The 17,363-nt window shown below is 38.0% G+C and overlaps 1 protein-coding gene across 1 annotated transcript in view; it reads right to left on the bottom strand.

Annotated features, from left to right (window-relative positions):
* EYA4 (EYA transcriptional coactivator and phosphatase 4) overlaps positions 1-3,091 on the bottom strand; it is a 299,421-nt gene extending 296,330 nt beyond the window's left edge. The window contains exon 1 of the mRNA XM_057739427.1: positions 2,930-3,091. The gene's annotated coding sequence lies outside the window, so the exon portion shown is untranslated. The remainder of the gene's footprint in view (positions 1-2,929) is intronic.
* Between the last annotated feature and the right edge of the window lie 14,272 nt (positions 3,092-17,363).

Here is a 17,363-nt window from a genome sequence, read left to right as displayed (position 1 = left end):
TGTCCCATTTGCTCTGGGATTCTGGAGTTTTAAGTGGGCCAAAGTTTTGAAGTGTTGAAAGATATTATAAAGCACTTACAAGTATTCAGCTGGTCAGACTGCTCAATTAACTGAACATTTATAAACCTCAGAATTCTGACAGAGCATGATTCATGTAGCAATGACCCTTAGACAACAGATGGCTTTATTGTAGGTATGCTTGAGAGAAAGCATACAAGGCAATGTGATTTGAAGGAAATACAAATGGAACGGAGAGAGAGAGAGTAAAACTGAATTTAGAAGAATGGATTGCGCCCTTTAAAAAAAAAGGAAATTATTGAGAAATTTACCTGATATATTTTTAATGATAGGGTGTTTTTAAAAAATGTTTACTTAAGAATGTTCAAGACATTCATTTATGGGACATACCATGAAAAAAATACAACGTAACTAACATCTTGTTAATATCTAGGCAACCCATACTAACCCACATTACAAATCTAAATTAAGTATTTATACAACACAGTAACAGGGTTTGGGGAGTAAGATCTAAAATGCCAACTAAAATCCTAAATCCACAGCATTTTAGCTTCTCTTTTTTTCCTATAACTATGGGCTGTTTATATTCTGAAGAGTATTTTGAAGAAGTATTCATTCAAAGGTATATTCATTCAAAGGTAATATTTTTACCACTAAAATATATCAAATTTTAATTAAGAGGGTTTTATTAGCTTTCTAAAGTAGAAAAAAAAGATGAGTTCATCTAAATAAAAATATTACTTTTGGATATGTGCAGTTCTTTTAAAAACTGAAGTTAATATTACAGTATGTGCAGCTTTTTAAAAAAACTGAAGTTAATATTACATAGAAATTCACTTTGGAGAAAGAAACATCAGATTTTAAAGTATGCTTAATACAAATCCATAGAACAAATGCAAGATTTTCTTCTCATTTAGAGCCTATTATGTACATATTATGTTGATGCAACTCTTTCCTTTCCTTTTCTTTTCTTCTTTTCTTCTCTCTCTCCCTCCCTCTCTCTCTCTCCCTCTCTCTCCCTCTCTTCCTCCCTCTCTCTCTCTCTCACTCTTTCCCAGGAGCACAAATTTACTCACATTACCAGGAAAAACAAATTCATGGAACAAGAAGCAAGTAAACAATTTCTGCCACAGGAAAATGAAAAAACAAACAAACAAAAACAACAACCCCCCACACACACAATTTCAAATTAAAAACAAAAACAAAAACAAAAACCCTAGATTAAATTATAGCTACTTCTCTCCAAGGAGGAGCTGCAAACACGAGGTCTAAGGACCACGTCAAACAGCCTCTAGACTTCCCGCACGGTATAAAGAACAGGTGCTGGTATCCTCACACCTTGAAATGCTTCTAGGACAGGGGCTATCCCATGCCAAAGAGGAGGGCTGCCTGTGAGTAACTTTCCGCTTCTCCCAGTCCGGCAGCCCTGAGGAGGTGAACCAGGGCCAGCGAGCTCCCAGGATCAGCTCTCGGGGTGTCCAGCGGCCGGTGAGAGGTGGCGCCTGACCCTCCAGCGGCGTCCCAGCTCCCTCGGGACTGTGATCAAGAAGGGGAGCAGGGCGCTCCCCGCAGACCTGCATCCTCCTGGCCACTTAGATGAGCTGCTCATCTGTGGTTCAAGAGTGCCAGGGGCAGTATAGTGGGAGATTAGATTTTCCACACTTACTGCTCGCATTTGATAATGGACAGCCAGAGTGATGAAGCACCACAAGCACCTCTGACTATCCTGAGTGAGCCATAGGTGAAAACAGAACACAGTCCTTTAAATTCAAAACTCATTAGTTCCTGCAACTGCTGCTTACTTGTTAAAGGCATAATAAAGTAGTATTCCTGCTTATCAACTTTTCTAAAATAAATATGAAAAAAGTTAACAATGAAAAATCAGTAAGGAAACAAGAAGGAATTAGTTTATGCTTTTTCCCCTCTTTACTTATTTAGTCATTTCCCCCTGAATGCTATTAAGCAAGAAGCAATTTTTATAGACTAGAATACTAATTCTTGACGAATTGTTTATACAAACTGAAAGTGTACACTTTAATATTCTTGTGCTTATTTGGTCCTCATTAGAACTCTGTAGAGTAGATGATGATGATTATTATTAATTATCCTCATTTTATAGATAACATGAAGTTCAAAGAAAATAACTGCTCAAAAATCAAACTGCTGATCAGACTACAGTTAATATTTAAATGCAGAACTTCTGACTCTGCTACATTTCATTTCTTTTAATCATGCACTTATAACTCTAATGAATCTACACAAGTGTTTTTCTACAACATAATTTATTGTAAAACCTGTTATCGACTCAATAGGGCCACATAATAAAAGTACAATTCTTGAGTAATTTTCAGAGACCTTATAAAAATGTATCAGTGCACTGAAGATCATTGTTTACACATGCAAAATACTTTTTTTCAGTGTTCATAATTTGAATAACCCAATAAATGAGAAAAAGATCATACTTCAACATCTTAGACATTCACTATTAATTTCTTAATCCTTTTCTTTTTACATTATTTTGCTTTTTATGGTTTAAGAATGAGAAAACCTGTTAAGAAATTTAGCTGTTACAAGAAAAACTGAGTTAAAAGAAGAAAAGAAATCAGGAGCAAAAGAGAAAGAAATCTAACAACAGTACTAGTTTTATTTTAATCATGTTGATTTAGTAGAGGCAAATAATGCAATATTGTGCTATATGGGTGCAAATATCATTTATATGATATATGTCACTTATAAATATTATTTGTACAAGAATGAGCTAAAATTGGAATTGGCTAAAAATGTTGCCCGTGAATAAACTTTTAGATTAAAAACAAAAACAAATGCAACACATGTTATTACCAATAGAAGATTAATTAAAGTGCAGAACACAGTTAATAAGCAGGCATGTAATATTCCACGAATTACTTACAAGAACAAGCTAAGCCCTGTGGAGGCTTCTGCCGTCTGCTTCTATGTGAGATATTCGTTGGCACCGTATAGACTTTTTTGCCCTTCTGCTAAACGCTCCATGACTTTCTTGGTAAGACTGAATGTAAGTTTTTCTTATCAAATAGAACTGTCATAATTATGATTTTTAGGATCACGCAAATTAATTACAACTTCAAGCAGTGACACAGACTAAAATAGCAAGAGCTTCTGGTGATCTAAAACTACTCACGGCATGTCCCAGCCAGTACTTGGCCAGGAGCACATGTCACTTAAAAAAAGCACATAACCCTTTAGACCCAACAGCCAATTAAGGCCTTGGTAGAAATGTCAACCATAGAATGAAAAGACCTTTCAATTATTTACATACAATTTTCCTCTAATTAATGGGACCTGATTTTAATTTTTTCCCCTCTTTTCTCAAACAGGACCATATGGGATCAAGTTTAGAGGGCAGCTGTTTTGTTAAAGAAAGAGAGAAAATGAGAGCAAGTGAGAAAGAGAGAGACAGACAGACAGGTAGTTTTTCTTGTCAGTTATACCCTAGGATTCTTATAGAGATGAGGTGAGTAAATGTCCATCAGTTTAGCAGTCTTTAAAGATTTGTAACAAACTTTGCTAGGGGCTGTGCTGCTGATGTAAAACAATAAGACATTTTCAGAAGAGTCTGGCAAACAAAGTATAAACATAATCAGAGTCTGGTGTTGCAAGCTACTGATGCCTGGGGGGAATAAGTGAGGTCCTCTACTTTACCTTTATTTATTTGATTGTTGTGCTGCTTGCCAACTAACTATAATAGGACTTTATAAAAAATGTTGATTAAATATACCATAGTCAAAAGAATATCTTTAACTTATTTTGTGAAGCTTTGAAAGGGTTTTGAAATATTTGAATAGAACTGACTCTGGAAAAAGATAAGTACTATCTAATCTCCAACATCAATCTGTGCTTGGAATATCTTTGGGACATGGTTTGGGAAAACTTTCATAAGAATGAATGCATTTCATTTTTATTCTATTAAAATTGACAATACTAATAAAATAAAATTTCATTTTGATAAAATTCTAGTTTTACTTCTAGATTTGAGAATAGGAGCCTCTGGAGGAAAGCACATTAAGTATCTTTCTAGCTGCATTAACTCCTTAATAAACTTTTAAAAGTGTTTTAGATCATCAAATCATGAGGAGAGACTTGGACTCATTTATACACTAAAAAGTAGAATTAAAAAACATATTAACTTTTAAAAAATTAATTAATTATTTATTTATTGGCTATGTTGAGTCTTTGTTGCTGCACATGGGCTTTCTCTAGTTGCGGAGAGCTGGGGCTACTCTTCATTGTGGTGCACAGGCTCCTCATTGCCGTAGCTTCTCTTGTTGCAAAACATAGGCTCTAGGCGTGTGGGCTTCAGTAGTTGCGGCACACGGGCTCAATAGTTGTGGCTCACAGGCTCTAAAGCACAAGCTCAGTAGTTGTGGCGCACAGGCTTAGTTAGTTGCTCCGTGGCATATGGGATCTTCCTGGAGCAGGGATCGAACCCATGTCCCCTGCGTTGGCAGGCTGATTCTTAACCACTGCGCCACCTAGGAAGCCCCATATTAACTTTTAAGGCTTGATTTACTTGTATTTATTCATTTAAAGATGTTACCTTGGAATTTGCACATGGGATTTCCAAATGAGGTAGCAGGCATGCGATATTTCTCCAGCAGTTTTTACACCATGCTAACAATAAGTAGGAAAGAGTTGTCACTCTAAAAGAAAACAGTAAGAAGTATAAAAGAAAACACTAAGCATTCACAGTTTTGTTTCCATTTATCCTAACATTGTTATATAAGACAAGTTATCTAAACTTTCTTAAAATCCAAACCTGTGGTACAAACCTGTTGTGAAGGCAAAACAGTGCCTTCAGTCTGCCACATATGGCTCTAATTGAAATAAGAAGCAATTTCACAAGCCAAATACAGGTAACTATCCCAAGAAATCCCCCTGAATATCCTGTATCATGATATGAAGATAGACCCAGACCAAAACAGAACACCCAAACCCAAAACCAAAATACCCAGGTAAAGTCAGAACTTACATGGAGCAGCTTCTGCTAAGATTCTTTCTGTTTTCATGGGATAGAACAAAGAATTCCATTAATTTCGTTGTCTGGCAGGAAAGCAGGCTCTCAAGAACTGAGAGTATGTTGAGATTTTGTAGGGAATGGTAGTGACTTTCTCTTCATACTTTCTCACATTCTTAGATTGAGCCACTATGAAGAAGTGTAAAAACACTGCAGAAGAAAGAACTAAATCTGAAAGTGGTCAGAGAGGGTCTTTAATGTGGAAAGCTTATATCCCAGGAAATTCCCAGTGTTTTTCAATACAATAGGTTCCAATGACACCCCCAAGCTTATGTAATCTCACAAGGCGTCATAGCTTCCAACGGACATTGTGAAGACCAGGTCTACTGGCTCAGACAGCCTCTTCTCTCAAGCTCCTAGAAGAGTTACCTGCTTTCTAGCACAGGCATTCTGTTTCCTTTCTGCCATCAGCCACTTCTAGATGGAGAGATTTTTCCCCAGTCCTGAAGCTGTCAACTAAATAATTCTTGACCCCTCTATTCCTACCACATAAGTGAAATTAAGGGATCACAGTGTCATTCAATCCTAGAGTCTTGGGCAGCTGTCATTTTACAAGGGTTGTAAAACAGCTTCCTTTTAATGAGCTTCTGTGGTTTATTCCATATTCCTCCAATTTAAGTCCATGCTATATACCAGAAAGACTTTGCTAAAATGAAACATTTCCTGTTTTTCAGTTTCCCTTTCTATTTTAAATCATCTTGGTTCTTCATTATCTATATCAATGAGTGATTCCAAATGCACCATACACTCCCCCAAATCATAAAATACCCTTTCCTTCAACATACTGTATTTGCTTTTTTTAAAACACCTCCTGAAGATGGTCTACTAGAGTGGTGATCTTTCTCCTAAAACACTTCAACTCATTTTTGCAGGGAAAGATGGAGCTAAAAATTGCCAACCAGTATAAGAAGAGCCTGACTTAGGGTAGAAGAAGAAGGACAAAAAAGATAAAAGAAGGGAAGAACCATGGAAATGGGGAAGAAAAGGCAAGATTTCTCTGCCAGTTCTGAGGAGATGGCCTTGCTGGTGTCCAACACCCATGAGGATAACTGGAGGCAGGAGTGAGAGGGATAAGGCAGAAAGGTCACTTACAAGGCTGGCTTCCTGGGCACGTAATCTGTGCAGTTGCACAGGGTCCCACACTCAGAAGAGCCTCATGCTTGGTTTAGTGTTCTGCTGTCACATCTTGAAATTCTTGATAATTTTATTTTTGAACTTGTGTTTTACAAGTGAAATCTAATGAGACAACTGAGCACTTGAGAGCAGAGAGATGCTCAGTATGTGTGTCCACTATTTCTTGACACCCTGAGAGCACGGAATTCAGGTGAACTCACAATGTGTGGGAGTTTATTGAGACTCTGAGTACAAGCTAAACGTGTTATGTCTAGACCTGAGTGGACAGGGGTGCTGATGGCCCCAAGAGGCCATGCTTTCCCTTAGAACAAGAACGTGCTTCTAACGCAAAAAGAAAGCATGATGTTCTAAGAAACACAATGACCAAAGAACCTTCTCATATCTTTCTTATTGATGTTACTTCCCTGAATTAGCCAACCACTTTTGCTAGAAATGATGACATAGAAACAAAGGGAAAAATGGGGCAACACATAGGTCCTTTTCCTTTCAGTCTTTCCTTAAGCCAAAGGTTGAGACCATTGATAAGCCTAAATGTCCATCAACAGATGACTGGATAAAGAAGATGTGGTTATATATATGCAATGGAATATTACTTGGCCATAAAAAAGAATGAAATAATCCCATCTGCAGCAAAGTAGATGAACCTAGAGATTATCATACTGAGTGAAATAAGTCAGACAGAGAAAGACAAATATATATCACTTACATGTGGAATCTAAAAAAGTTGATACAAATGAACTTATTCACAAAACAGAAATAGACTCACAGACATAGAAAGCAAACTTATGGTTACCAAAGGGGAAAGTGGGGGAGGGATAAATTTGGAATTTCAGATTAACAGATACAGACTACTATATATAGATAGGTAAACAACAAGGATTTACTGTATAGCACAGGAAGCTGTATTCAATATCTCGTAATAATCTATAATGGAAAATGATATGAAAAAGAATATATATATAGTATAACTGAGTCACTATGCTGTACACCATTGCAAATCAACTATACCTCAATAAAAAAATTAAAATTAAAAAAAAGAATGTGTGCATATTTGGACAAATAAAACAAAAACAATTGTGTTTTGTGTAGTGCTTTCACATACATTCTTACCAAGAATGCATGTATGAGCTATGAAATATAAATTGTATAATTTTGGTGATTACACATGAGTCAAATGCTCATATGTTTGCATCTAAAACCAGCACTGTACCATATAAAGATGATTGGCAAACATCATATTAATAATTAAAATTGTTAATTTTTCTTTACTTAGAACATTGAAAACAAATTTAAAAACACCATGACAAGTTGACAGAGACCACAGAAGAAAAAAAAAAAAAAAGCTTTATGTCTTAAGACACACACATTTAGCACATTTTCTTGCCTTCTGAACAGCACCCACTCCGCTCTCACTTTGCACTGGGCCCCACAAATTCTGTATCTGGCCCTGCCACTTCATTACCTCCAATTCCCATTTTGGATTTCATAGTTGGAATGAGTTTATTATTCACACTTTAAGCAAAGGCTACTTGATAGATCCTTCTCTACCTTGTGGCTTGAGAAATCAGTTCTAAGACCAGTTGAGATATGAACTACATACTCGCTTTCTCCCAAGACTGGGATTTAGTCAGAATTGTGGCTAGCGGGGAGCCGAAAGAGTTGTTCAACCCCTGAGAAGAATTTTCCTAATTTATCATCTTTTCAACAATTTTTAAAAGTAATGTATTCACATAACAGCTGTTAGGACCATGAGGAAATGTTGCCTGAGGACCCCCTGCGAAACATGCAATTGAACTATCAAAGTTCAGAATAGGAGGTATACAGACACTGGGCTGGGCTTCATTTCTGTACAGGCAGTATCTTGAGTACAGAGATGCCAGCCTTCAACTCAGTGGCCAGCACAGAGTCAACTCACTGAGGACCACTTGAGAAAGAAATGCTCAGGCTTCCCTTGGTCTCACAATTTGCAGAAGATGTAACCGAACATCCTGCCCTCCTCACTTAGCTATCTTCTACTTTTTTTCCCTCATAGCAAAAGATAAAGGAAAAGCAGGTAAAACAACAGAGGTATGCACATATAATAACAAGAGGGAAAAAACTAGCCTCTCCTTTTAAATTTGAGGCCTTTGGCCTTGCTAAGAACCAGGAGTGATTGGCAGATCGGGAGCTTGAGCAGAATTGCTCTGCCAGCTTGAAGAGAGGGGAGGGAGAGGGAAAGGAGAGGAGGAGGGGGAGGGGGTTGGAGGAGTGGAAGGGCGGGGAGGGGAGGGAGACTGACCTGCAGCCATAGGGAAGGGGAAAGGGGGCACCTTCCCAGGCAGTTCAGCAAATAGACACATTGCAGAAACATCTAAAGGAAACGTTTCAAATGGTGGTTGCTGGTTTTATGAGGAAATTCCCCCTTAGCTTCACCTTAACATGAAATCTAGTTTCTCGCTAATGTTTTGATGGAGGTGGATTTGCATACGTGAGGAAGGCTGGGGCTAGGGTAAAGATTCAAATGGGGTGGGGGAAGGGGGGCATTGGATGGAAGCTCCTAGAAGAGGATTAGGGAACAGCTGACACCAGTTTGAGTTATACAGATTTTCAAAGATTGTTTTTAGCATTTAAGAGGTTAGGAAAATCAGCTAATTTTCCATTTAATATTCTCTGTCTTCCTGATAACTTTTGGCTCTTCAACTTGACTTCTTTCTGGGCACAGAATCCATTTCCCTCATTCCTTGGTCCCTCTCCAAAGGAGAGAACTAACTCCAGTGTCTCCAATTTTACCATCTAGCATTTTGTCCAGCAAGTGGACTCCTTGGAAAGATGATAAAAGAGAAATGTCAGTGGAGATATGTGGCGAAGGCAGAGAACATTTTCATTCTAAGGGGAAAGCCTGTTTCCCAGGCCACCCTCGATGACCTATTTCCTCAGCTCTAAGTATAGAACACCAGGGCTTTCCTCACACCTGACCCTGAGGCTGCCAGCTCTGAAAGACTGAGTCTCCACTCTAATTTAAACTCTACTTGTAAACAGTACGCCTCAGCCATTCTTTCTACATATTAGCATTTTCCTTGAAACATCATGCTAAGGATATATTAGTGTAAAATAGTTACTGGTCCCCGTAAGTTGCTAGGTTTAAACTTCAATTTCCATTAATCTTCATAAGGACGGGAAAAGAGTTTTCTTGAACTACCTCTGTGTTTCGGACCTTGGCATAGAGTCTCTCAGCCTTGAGAAACTTATTTTCTGGACTGAGCAGCCATTAGTGGTCACTTGCCTCATGGAGATGAATCACTTTTGGCTCCAGATGGAAATTATAGCTAATCACTCACAATCCTTGTCTAACGTTGATTCATGGTACAGTGGCCTTCAAGCCCCAGAGGCCTCACCTGTCCCTGTGGCCTGAAGAAACCATTTGTGGTTTCGATCATGTGTGGTTCTCCTCTACGTCCAGTTTCCCCTTTCTGGTCAATCCATCACACTGGGACAAAGTCGGCTTTCTACAACACAAATTATGTAGTGTTACTCCCTGCTCAGAAACCTTCCAAGACTCCCTTGTGCTTTCAGAAGAATCCAGACTCCTTAGCATAGCATTCAAGGCTCTTTACAATCAGAACTCAATCTTCCTATCTGGTACTTTCTCTCCCGGCCCCTCCCCTCACCTATTCATCCCTGCTGCTCCTTTAAATATATATTTTTAATACTCCAGTAAGTCTAGTTAGCAATTACTCATGGGATCAGGGATATTCATTCACTTGTTAGCATTTAGCATTGGCCATGAAGCCTTACTTCTTTATTCATATATTGATATAAGGAGAAGAAATTGGTTGAATGCTACCTATTCAGCCAAATGTTGTTTACACAATTTTTATGGGAGTCATGTGGGACATTTGATAAAAATGCTGATTTTTTTTTTTTTTTTTTTTTAAAGCACTACCTCAGAACTGAATCAGAATCTTTGGAAATGGAATAAGAGAATCTGAAGGTTAAGTTACTCATGTCTCTAAGGTATGTTCTAGAGTTTGAGTACTTCTTGTATTTGACATTAAAAGCAATACTGTTTGCCTTATTAATCATACTATCTGTTTTATCTCAATGATTTCTATGCTACTCAAGCATTACTATCCTGCCAATGCCTAACATACACTATATCTTGCATAGGACATACATTGTCTAAAATACACAGAGTTCTCCAGGGCTTATTATTGATTGAACAGGAAAGAAAGGCTGAAACATACCTATAAATATTCCAAAAATTAAAGGACACGTGCCAGAATGCTGAGGTTTTGTTGGGATTCTGGAACTAGACTAGAACTGGAAATGTTTGATCTTGGAAGCCTTCAGGGAGATAGACTGTTTTGAGGAGAAGAAAATCATTCCAACTTTGGAAAATGAACAAAAACAAACGTGGAAGATTGACAAACCCTGATCAAGTTAAGAGTCCATCTTAGTATGTGTTGGGAAAAGAGAGAAGTTAGACATGGAGAAGAAAGTGAGCCTTAGTAGGTAGAAAGATTAGAAGCACATAATTAGAGCATTTTGTTAGGAAATTTATTCAACAATTATTTATTAGCTCTGATATGAGCAGCAATATAGTTCCAAGAAATATGAAGTTGCTCGTTGACAATAACTGATATTCACTCAACGATTATTTATATATTCTCACAACTGATTCTCAATATCCCTCCCACCCTTTCTCCTCTGAGTAGAGGAATTTTCCTTCATTCAAGGGGTGTGCCAGTCTGGCCAAAGGTAACTTATTCTTTCTTGTCAATGGTTGCTTATGATCCAAGTCTGGACAATGAAATAAGAGAAAATGTTTGCTGGAGGCTAATAAAGCTACAGGAAACCAGTTTCTTTTCTCTGTTGGAGAAGAAGAAAGAAGAAGCGTATGACCTCAATTTTTGACATGAGGAGAGCTTTGTTGTTGTTGTTGAAGGTAAAGAGGTATAGAAAGAACCTGCTGAATTAACCATCCCAGAAGCCTGTACTACCTTTGGTTGTTTTCTTATATGAACTAATTTATTTCTTTACTGTTTAAGCTTAAACAGTTTTATTGAGAAATGATTGATATACATGCCTAGCAATTTTTATCTCTCTCATTTGATCCTCAACAACCTCATCCAGAATGAATATTCCCTGCTAATAAAAATGGGGAAAAAAAACCTTAAAAGTGAAGAAAATACCAGAAAGTTTTTACCAAAATCCAAGCATTAGGCTTGGGATTTAGAAATATGGAAGCAAGCTAACAGCCATTGAGCATCTTCCATATGCCCATCACTCTAAGCATTTCACAGGTTATCTAATTTTAATTTTTATAATTCTATGAGTTCTAATTATTAGCCTTGTTTTACAGGTGAGTAAACTGAAGCTCAGAGAGTTTAAGGAATTTACCCGAAGTCACAAAGTGCTGCAAACATGGATTCAAACCTGGATTTTTGGTCAGCACATTCTATGCTCTTTCCACTTCACTACAAACCACTGCTTGTGCAAAAGCATTTTCTCTGAGTGAGATCTCATAAAGGAATGATCCTCAGGGCTTGCTAATGTGAAAACCTAAGTAACAGAACATTAGAAGATGCTGAGTCTTTGTGACTGCAGTGATAGTGTGGTAATGGTGAAAACCATGAAACATTGAGGAATAAAGCTCTGAGAAAGGGTAACTAAATGTTATTAGCAAGAATTTCAAAAGCAGAGTTAAAGTAAATATTTGGTAGTTTTTAGCATATTGTACAGGGATCACAAATGAATCATTGGGGAAACTCAGTGAAAGATATGAGAAAAAGAGGAAACAGCAAAACAGGGAATAAAAAGTAGGAGAAATATGGGCTAACTATAAGCAAAATCATATGCTAGATGCCTGGAAGAAGAGTTTGAGAAGCATATGAAGAAAGCCTGTCAAAATGAAAAATGGGCTAATTCATCACTACACTTTTGGAATCTCAAATCAAGATCAGAGTTGTAAAGTAACTGAACAAAGTTTATCTGCCTGTTCATTTGAGCAAAGAAATGCCTGGGAAAATACCCCCAATTTGAGAAGTTTTTAGAAATTAGACCTTCAATTCTTTTGCATTCCCAATGCAATAAATTTTCTATTGCTTGGAGGGGGAAGGGAAAGTGGAAATGAACTTATGGGGTACCTGTTATGGGGGAGATTCCATAAGAACTTCACATGTAATTCTTTATCCATCATGTTGCATGGATCTCAGAATAAAACTTCATCATAAAATCTGCAGAGAGGGACTTCCTAGGTGGCGCAGTGGTTAAGAATCCACCTACAAATTCAGGGCACAGGGGTTCGATCTCTGCTCCAGAAAGATCCCACATGCCGTGGAGCAACTAAGCCAGTGAGCCACAACTGTTGAGCCCATGTGCCGCAATTACTGAAGCCCATGTACCTAGAGCCTGTGCTCTGTAACAAAAGAAGCCACTGAAGTGAGGAGCCCATGCACCACAATGAAGAGTAGCCCCCACTTGCCTCAAATAGAGAAAGACCATGTGCAGCAAAGAAGACCCAACGAAGCCAATAAATAAATAAATAAATAAATAAATAAATTTATTAAAAAAATCTGCAGAGAAGTGATGGACATTTAATCCTCAGCGGGGTTATTGTGTTAGCTTCTATTTCACAGTAAGTCAGTGGCCATTGGTTATGCCACTTACAGGGGTAGAATCAGGATTCAAAAACAGGTTTGCTTGACGCTAAACTCCATATTTATCCACTTCTTGTAGATCTTTCACCCAAACTTTACTTCAAATAGCCGTTCCATGAGAAAAAATATAAAGTAAAAGATTCAAAGGCAATAAATAATGCCAGATATTTATTCAAAAAAGCCATTTTGTTTAGCTCAGTCACTATAATCTATACAGTACTTTCTAGTCAATGTTCACATATACATCGCAGATACTTTGCCGGCTTTTGTAGAGTAGCCCAGATTGAATTTACCCTTCTACTTTAAACAACTAGACAACTAAACAAAATCTCTAAAACAATGGTTTTAAGACACCTAACATAGGCAACACAGGTCAGTGATTCCTGGAAGGGAAACGAATGCCATGAACTCCAGTTATCGGCTAGGAGAGTAGTGCCAGGCCACAGTGCAGGGGTGTGAAACCAAACAGAGTTTAGTGGGCTTGCTGAGTTGAGGAGACAGAGGTAGGAGTTTGGGTGGGGGGGGACAGTGGCTAGAATTTCAATAGCAGAATAAGAGAAAATGATCTGGACAGAAAGTGAACTCTAGAGATCGACAGAGGAGCTCCTTTAAACTTCTGGCTGAACAGCATGGATACATGAGAAGAAAATACCTGAATCCAGAGAAAGAACCACTGGAAAGAAATACATGGGGAAATTTCCACAAGGTTCATACAGGACTGGAAATATGTCATGTTCTCAACAAGAATTTATAGACCTAGTAGCACAGAGTATACAATCCATAGAAAGTATTGCATCAGTAGTGAGGATAAATTAGCCCTAGACTAAAGACTGTTCTGGATCCATCCTAACAAAGCTTAAAAGCAGATCATAAAACTGACTTTTAAAATGTATTAGTTGTCAAATAGATGGCTAGTGGGAAGCAACTGCACAGCACAGGAAGATCAACTCCATGATTGGTGATGACCTAGAGGGGTGGGGTAGGGAGGGTGAGAGGGAGGCTCAAGAGTGAGGGGATGTGGGAATATATGTATAAACACAGCTGATTCACTTTGTTGTACAGAGGAAACTAGCACAACAGTGTAAAGCAATAATACTCCAATAAAGAGCTGGAAAATAAAATAACTATAAAAAAAGAATTAAAGGAGAGTTAAAAAACTGACTGAATAAAAAAAATCAGTAAATACAGATTGAATGTACTTTATATAAGCAACTGTCTGAAATTTTAATGTAAAAGTTGCCATTTCCAATATCATTAAAACATGTAAAGTATTGAGGAAACTCTACAGAGAAAATGTCTTTATTAAAAGACATTTCAGAAGATCTAAACCATTGAGCAATAAATATACCATATTTAAAGATTAAAAAAAATAAAATGTATTTGTATGCTGGGACAACTAAAATTATTTTAAAAATTGAAAAAAAAAATGTAGCACACAAAAAAATAAAATTAACAATGTCTGGGATCCAATCAAAACGTACTAGGCAGGCAAAGAAATAGGATAATACAACCCATAGTGAGGAGAAAAACTGACCAATAGAAGCAGACCCAACAATGACAAAAATGATAGAATTAGTGCATAAAGATATTAAAATAGCTGTAAAATTAAAGGAATAGAGTATCAGTGAATGAGGGACAATGTCAAGTGGAATAACATGTGTAATTGGAGTCCAAATACTATAATGCAGAACTAAATCCATTTTATAAATCACTAATTATGTTCAGTATAGTTTCAATTTAAAGTGCAGTGAATATATAAATAGTGGTCACTAACCATATGTCAAATATCATAATAATTCATGTAGTAAATGAAGAGTAAAGTTCCTACTGTCCCTGCTCTCAAGGATTTCACAGTTTCTTCAGGTGCAGAAGGCAAGTAGAAGCTCTACTCTTTATCTGGTATAGGCAGAATATATGAGGCACCATAAAGAAAAATAAAATTTAGAGCTAGTCTCAGAGAAATGCTTTGTGGAGGGAGAGACACTTCAGGTGGGTATTTGAGAATAAGTAGAAATCTGAGGCATAATTACAGGGCACAGAAAATTATAGATGTAAGAAAGAATTAAGAAAATGCGAGGGTCCAGAAAATGAGGAGTATGTTTTAAGAGTAGTAAGTACTGTGGTGCTTTACATCAATTAGGAAAGAAGACTTATCTGTTCAAAATTTTAGAAAGAGAGCTAGTGTAGGTGAAATCCTGTTACTCCCTATTAATTCCTACTCTCCTTACCAATTATTTTAGGAAATTCAGAAAAAAATCGAAATGCGTTCTTTATGTTGTAGGGATGGATGTATTCGTTTGGTAGAGCTGCCATTACAAAGTACCACACAATGGGTGGCTTAAATAACATACATATATTGCCTCACAATTCTGGAGGCTAGAAGTGCAAGATCTAGATGTTAACAGGGTTGGTTTCTTCTGAAGGCTGTGAAGTAGAACCTGTTCTACACCTTTCTCCTAGATTCTGTTGGTTTGCTGACAATCTTTGACTTTCCTTCGCATGTAGATACAGCACCCCAAACTCTGCCTTCACCTTCACATGGCATACTCCCTGAATGTGTCTGTGTCCAAATTTCCCCTTTTTATAAGGACACAGTCATATTGGATTAAGATCCCAATCTACTTCATTATGACTTCATTCTAACTTCTCTAATTGTATATACAATAACCCTATTTCCAGATAAGGAATAGTAAATACCACATTCTGAGGTACTGCGGGTTAGGTGTTCAACATGTGAAATTTGGAAGGATACAATTCAACCCTTAACAGCAGGGAAATGTTGGCAGCTGTGTAATAGGAGAGGGTTTTTTTTTAATTAATTAATTAATTGGCTGTGTTCGGACTTCGTTGCTGCCCGTGGGCTTTCTCTAGTTGCAGCAAGCGGGGGCGGTGTATGGGCTTCTCATTGCGGTGACTTCTCTTGTTGCAGAGCACGGGCTCTAGGCATATGGGCTTTAGTAGTTGTGTCACGCAGGCTCAATAGTTGTAGCTTGCAGATTCTAGAGCGCAGACTCAGTAGTTGCAGCACACGGGCTTAGTTGCTTCGTGGCATGTGGTATGTGGTATCTTCCCCGACCAGGGCTCGAACCTCTGTCCCCTGCACTGGCAGGCAGATTCTTAACCACTGTGCCACCAGGGAAGTCCTAGGAGAAGGTCTTGATCAGCGCTGTCCTTTAGCAAGAGTCATCCGGCAGCTGTGTGTGACTCAGCGTCTGAAAGTCTCTAGCCACACCTTATCCCCTTTGCCCTGTATCCACACACACACACACACACACACACACACACAGTAACCAAGGTGCTCCCTAGACGCACCACACATTTTCCCCCACCTCTCTGCCATTGCCTATGCTGTTTTCACTTCTGGGATTTCTCTATCCTACTTATGGCTAATTCCTACTCTTCCTTCGATTCCTATCTCTTGAAGTGTTTCAATCATGCTCATAATGCACAGGCTAATATCCAGCATGTTTTAGGAAGTCTTTCCTAAACATGCTATGACCCTTCTAAATGGTGGAGTTCACGATCCCGCTGTCATGACCCCGCCATTTAAAAAAATTTAACATTCATTTGTTATCACATGTATTATACTTTCTTCTAATTTGTGTACATAGTTTTTTCTCCAGGAAATTGTGACACACTTCAGGTTGGATCCAGTGTCTAATATAACCCCTATCTTTTGCAACTAGCTCTGTGTGTGCTATAAAATAAAAGCTAAAGATAAGAATGTAGGTAATTTCCCTCTATTACTTAAGGTTTATTCTTAGAAAAATTGGCGTGGATTACAAAAAGTAACATCTACATTGTGCTTGCTCTATGCCCGGCACTGTTCTAAGTGTTTAATGTATATTAACTCATTTAATCTTCACAAAAACCCAGTGAGTTGGGTATTACTATTACCCCATTTTATAGATGGTGAATCAGGCACGGAGAGCTTCAGCAAAGTTGTTGAACCTGAGATTACATAGTAACAGAGTGGCAGATGCTACAATCCAGCCCTGAGCCACTTTGCCAAACTGCCCATCAAAAACAGTTGCTCTCTTAACCAGAGTCCTTTATTCTGGAACCGTTTCCAGCCCTGCCACCAACCAGCTACACGATTTGGACAAAGTTATTCCGTTTCTCTATACTTTAATTTTTCTCAGTTTTGAAATGGGAATAATGATAGTATCATCCTCATAGAATTAATATATGTAAAGCATTTACAACTGTTTCCAACACTAAGTGCACCCCCCCCACACACACACCCACTTGAACAACTGAGAATTTATTGTATACCATGTAGCTAATTGAAGCCATGCTGCCTCCTGCTGCTGATTAATAGTGTCTGGCTTCTGAAGAAGGATGGCATTGGCAGATTTTTTTGCCTTTTTATGAAGGATGGGACTGGGCTGTCACTTTCTCTGAAAACGAGAAAGAGGAGGTCAGAGGTGTTTGTGATAGCAACACAAAGGACCTTTATATGGTTTTAAAAAGGATTGCAGTGTTAGGAGTCTGAGAACCTGGGCTTCCATTGGCTTACA

Source organism: Hippopotamus amphibius, chromosome 6, assembly GCF_030028045.1.
Source record: "Hippopotamus amphibius kiboko isolate mHipAmp2 chromosome 6, mHipAmp2.hap2, whole genome shotgun sequence".
NCBI lineage: Eukaryota > Metazoa > Chordata > Mammalia > Artiodactyla > Hippopotamidae > Hippopotamus > Hippopotamus amphibius.
Note: the sequence above shows the minus strand (reverse complement) of the source record. Positions and strands in the feature narration are given on the sequence as shown.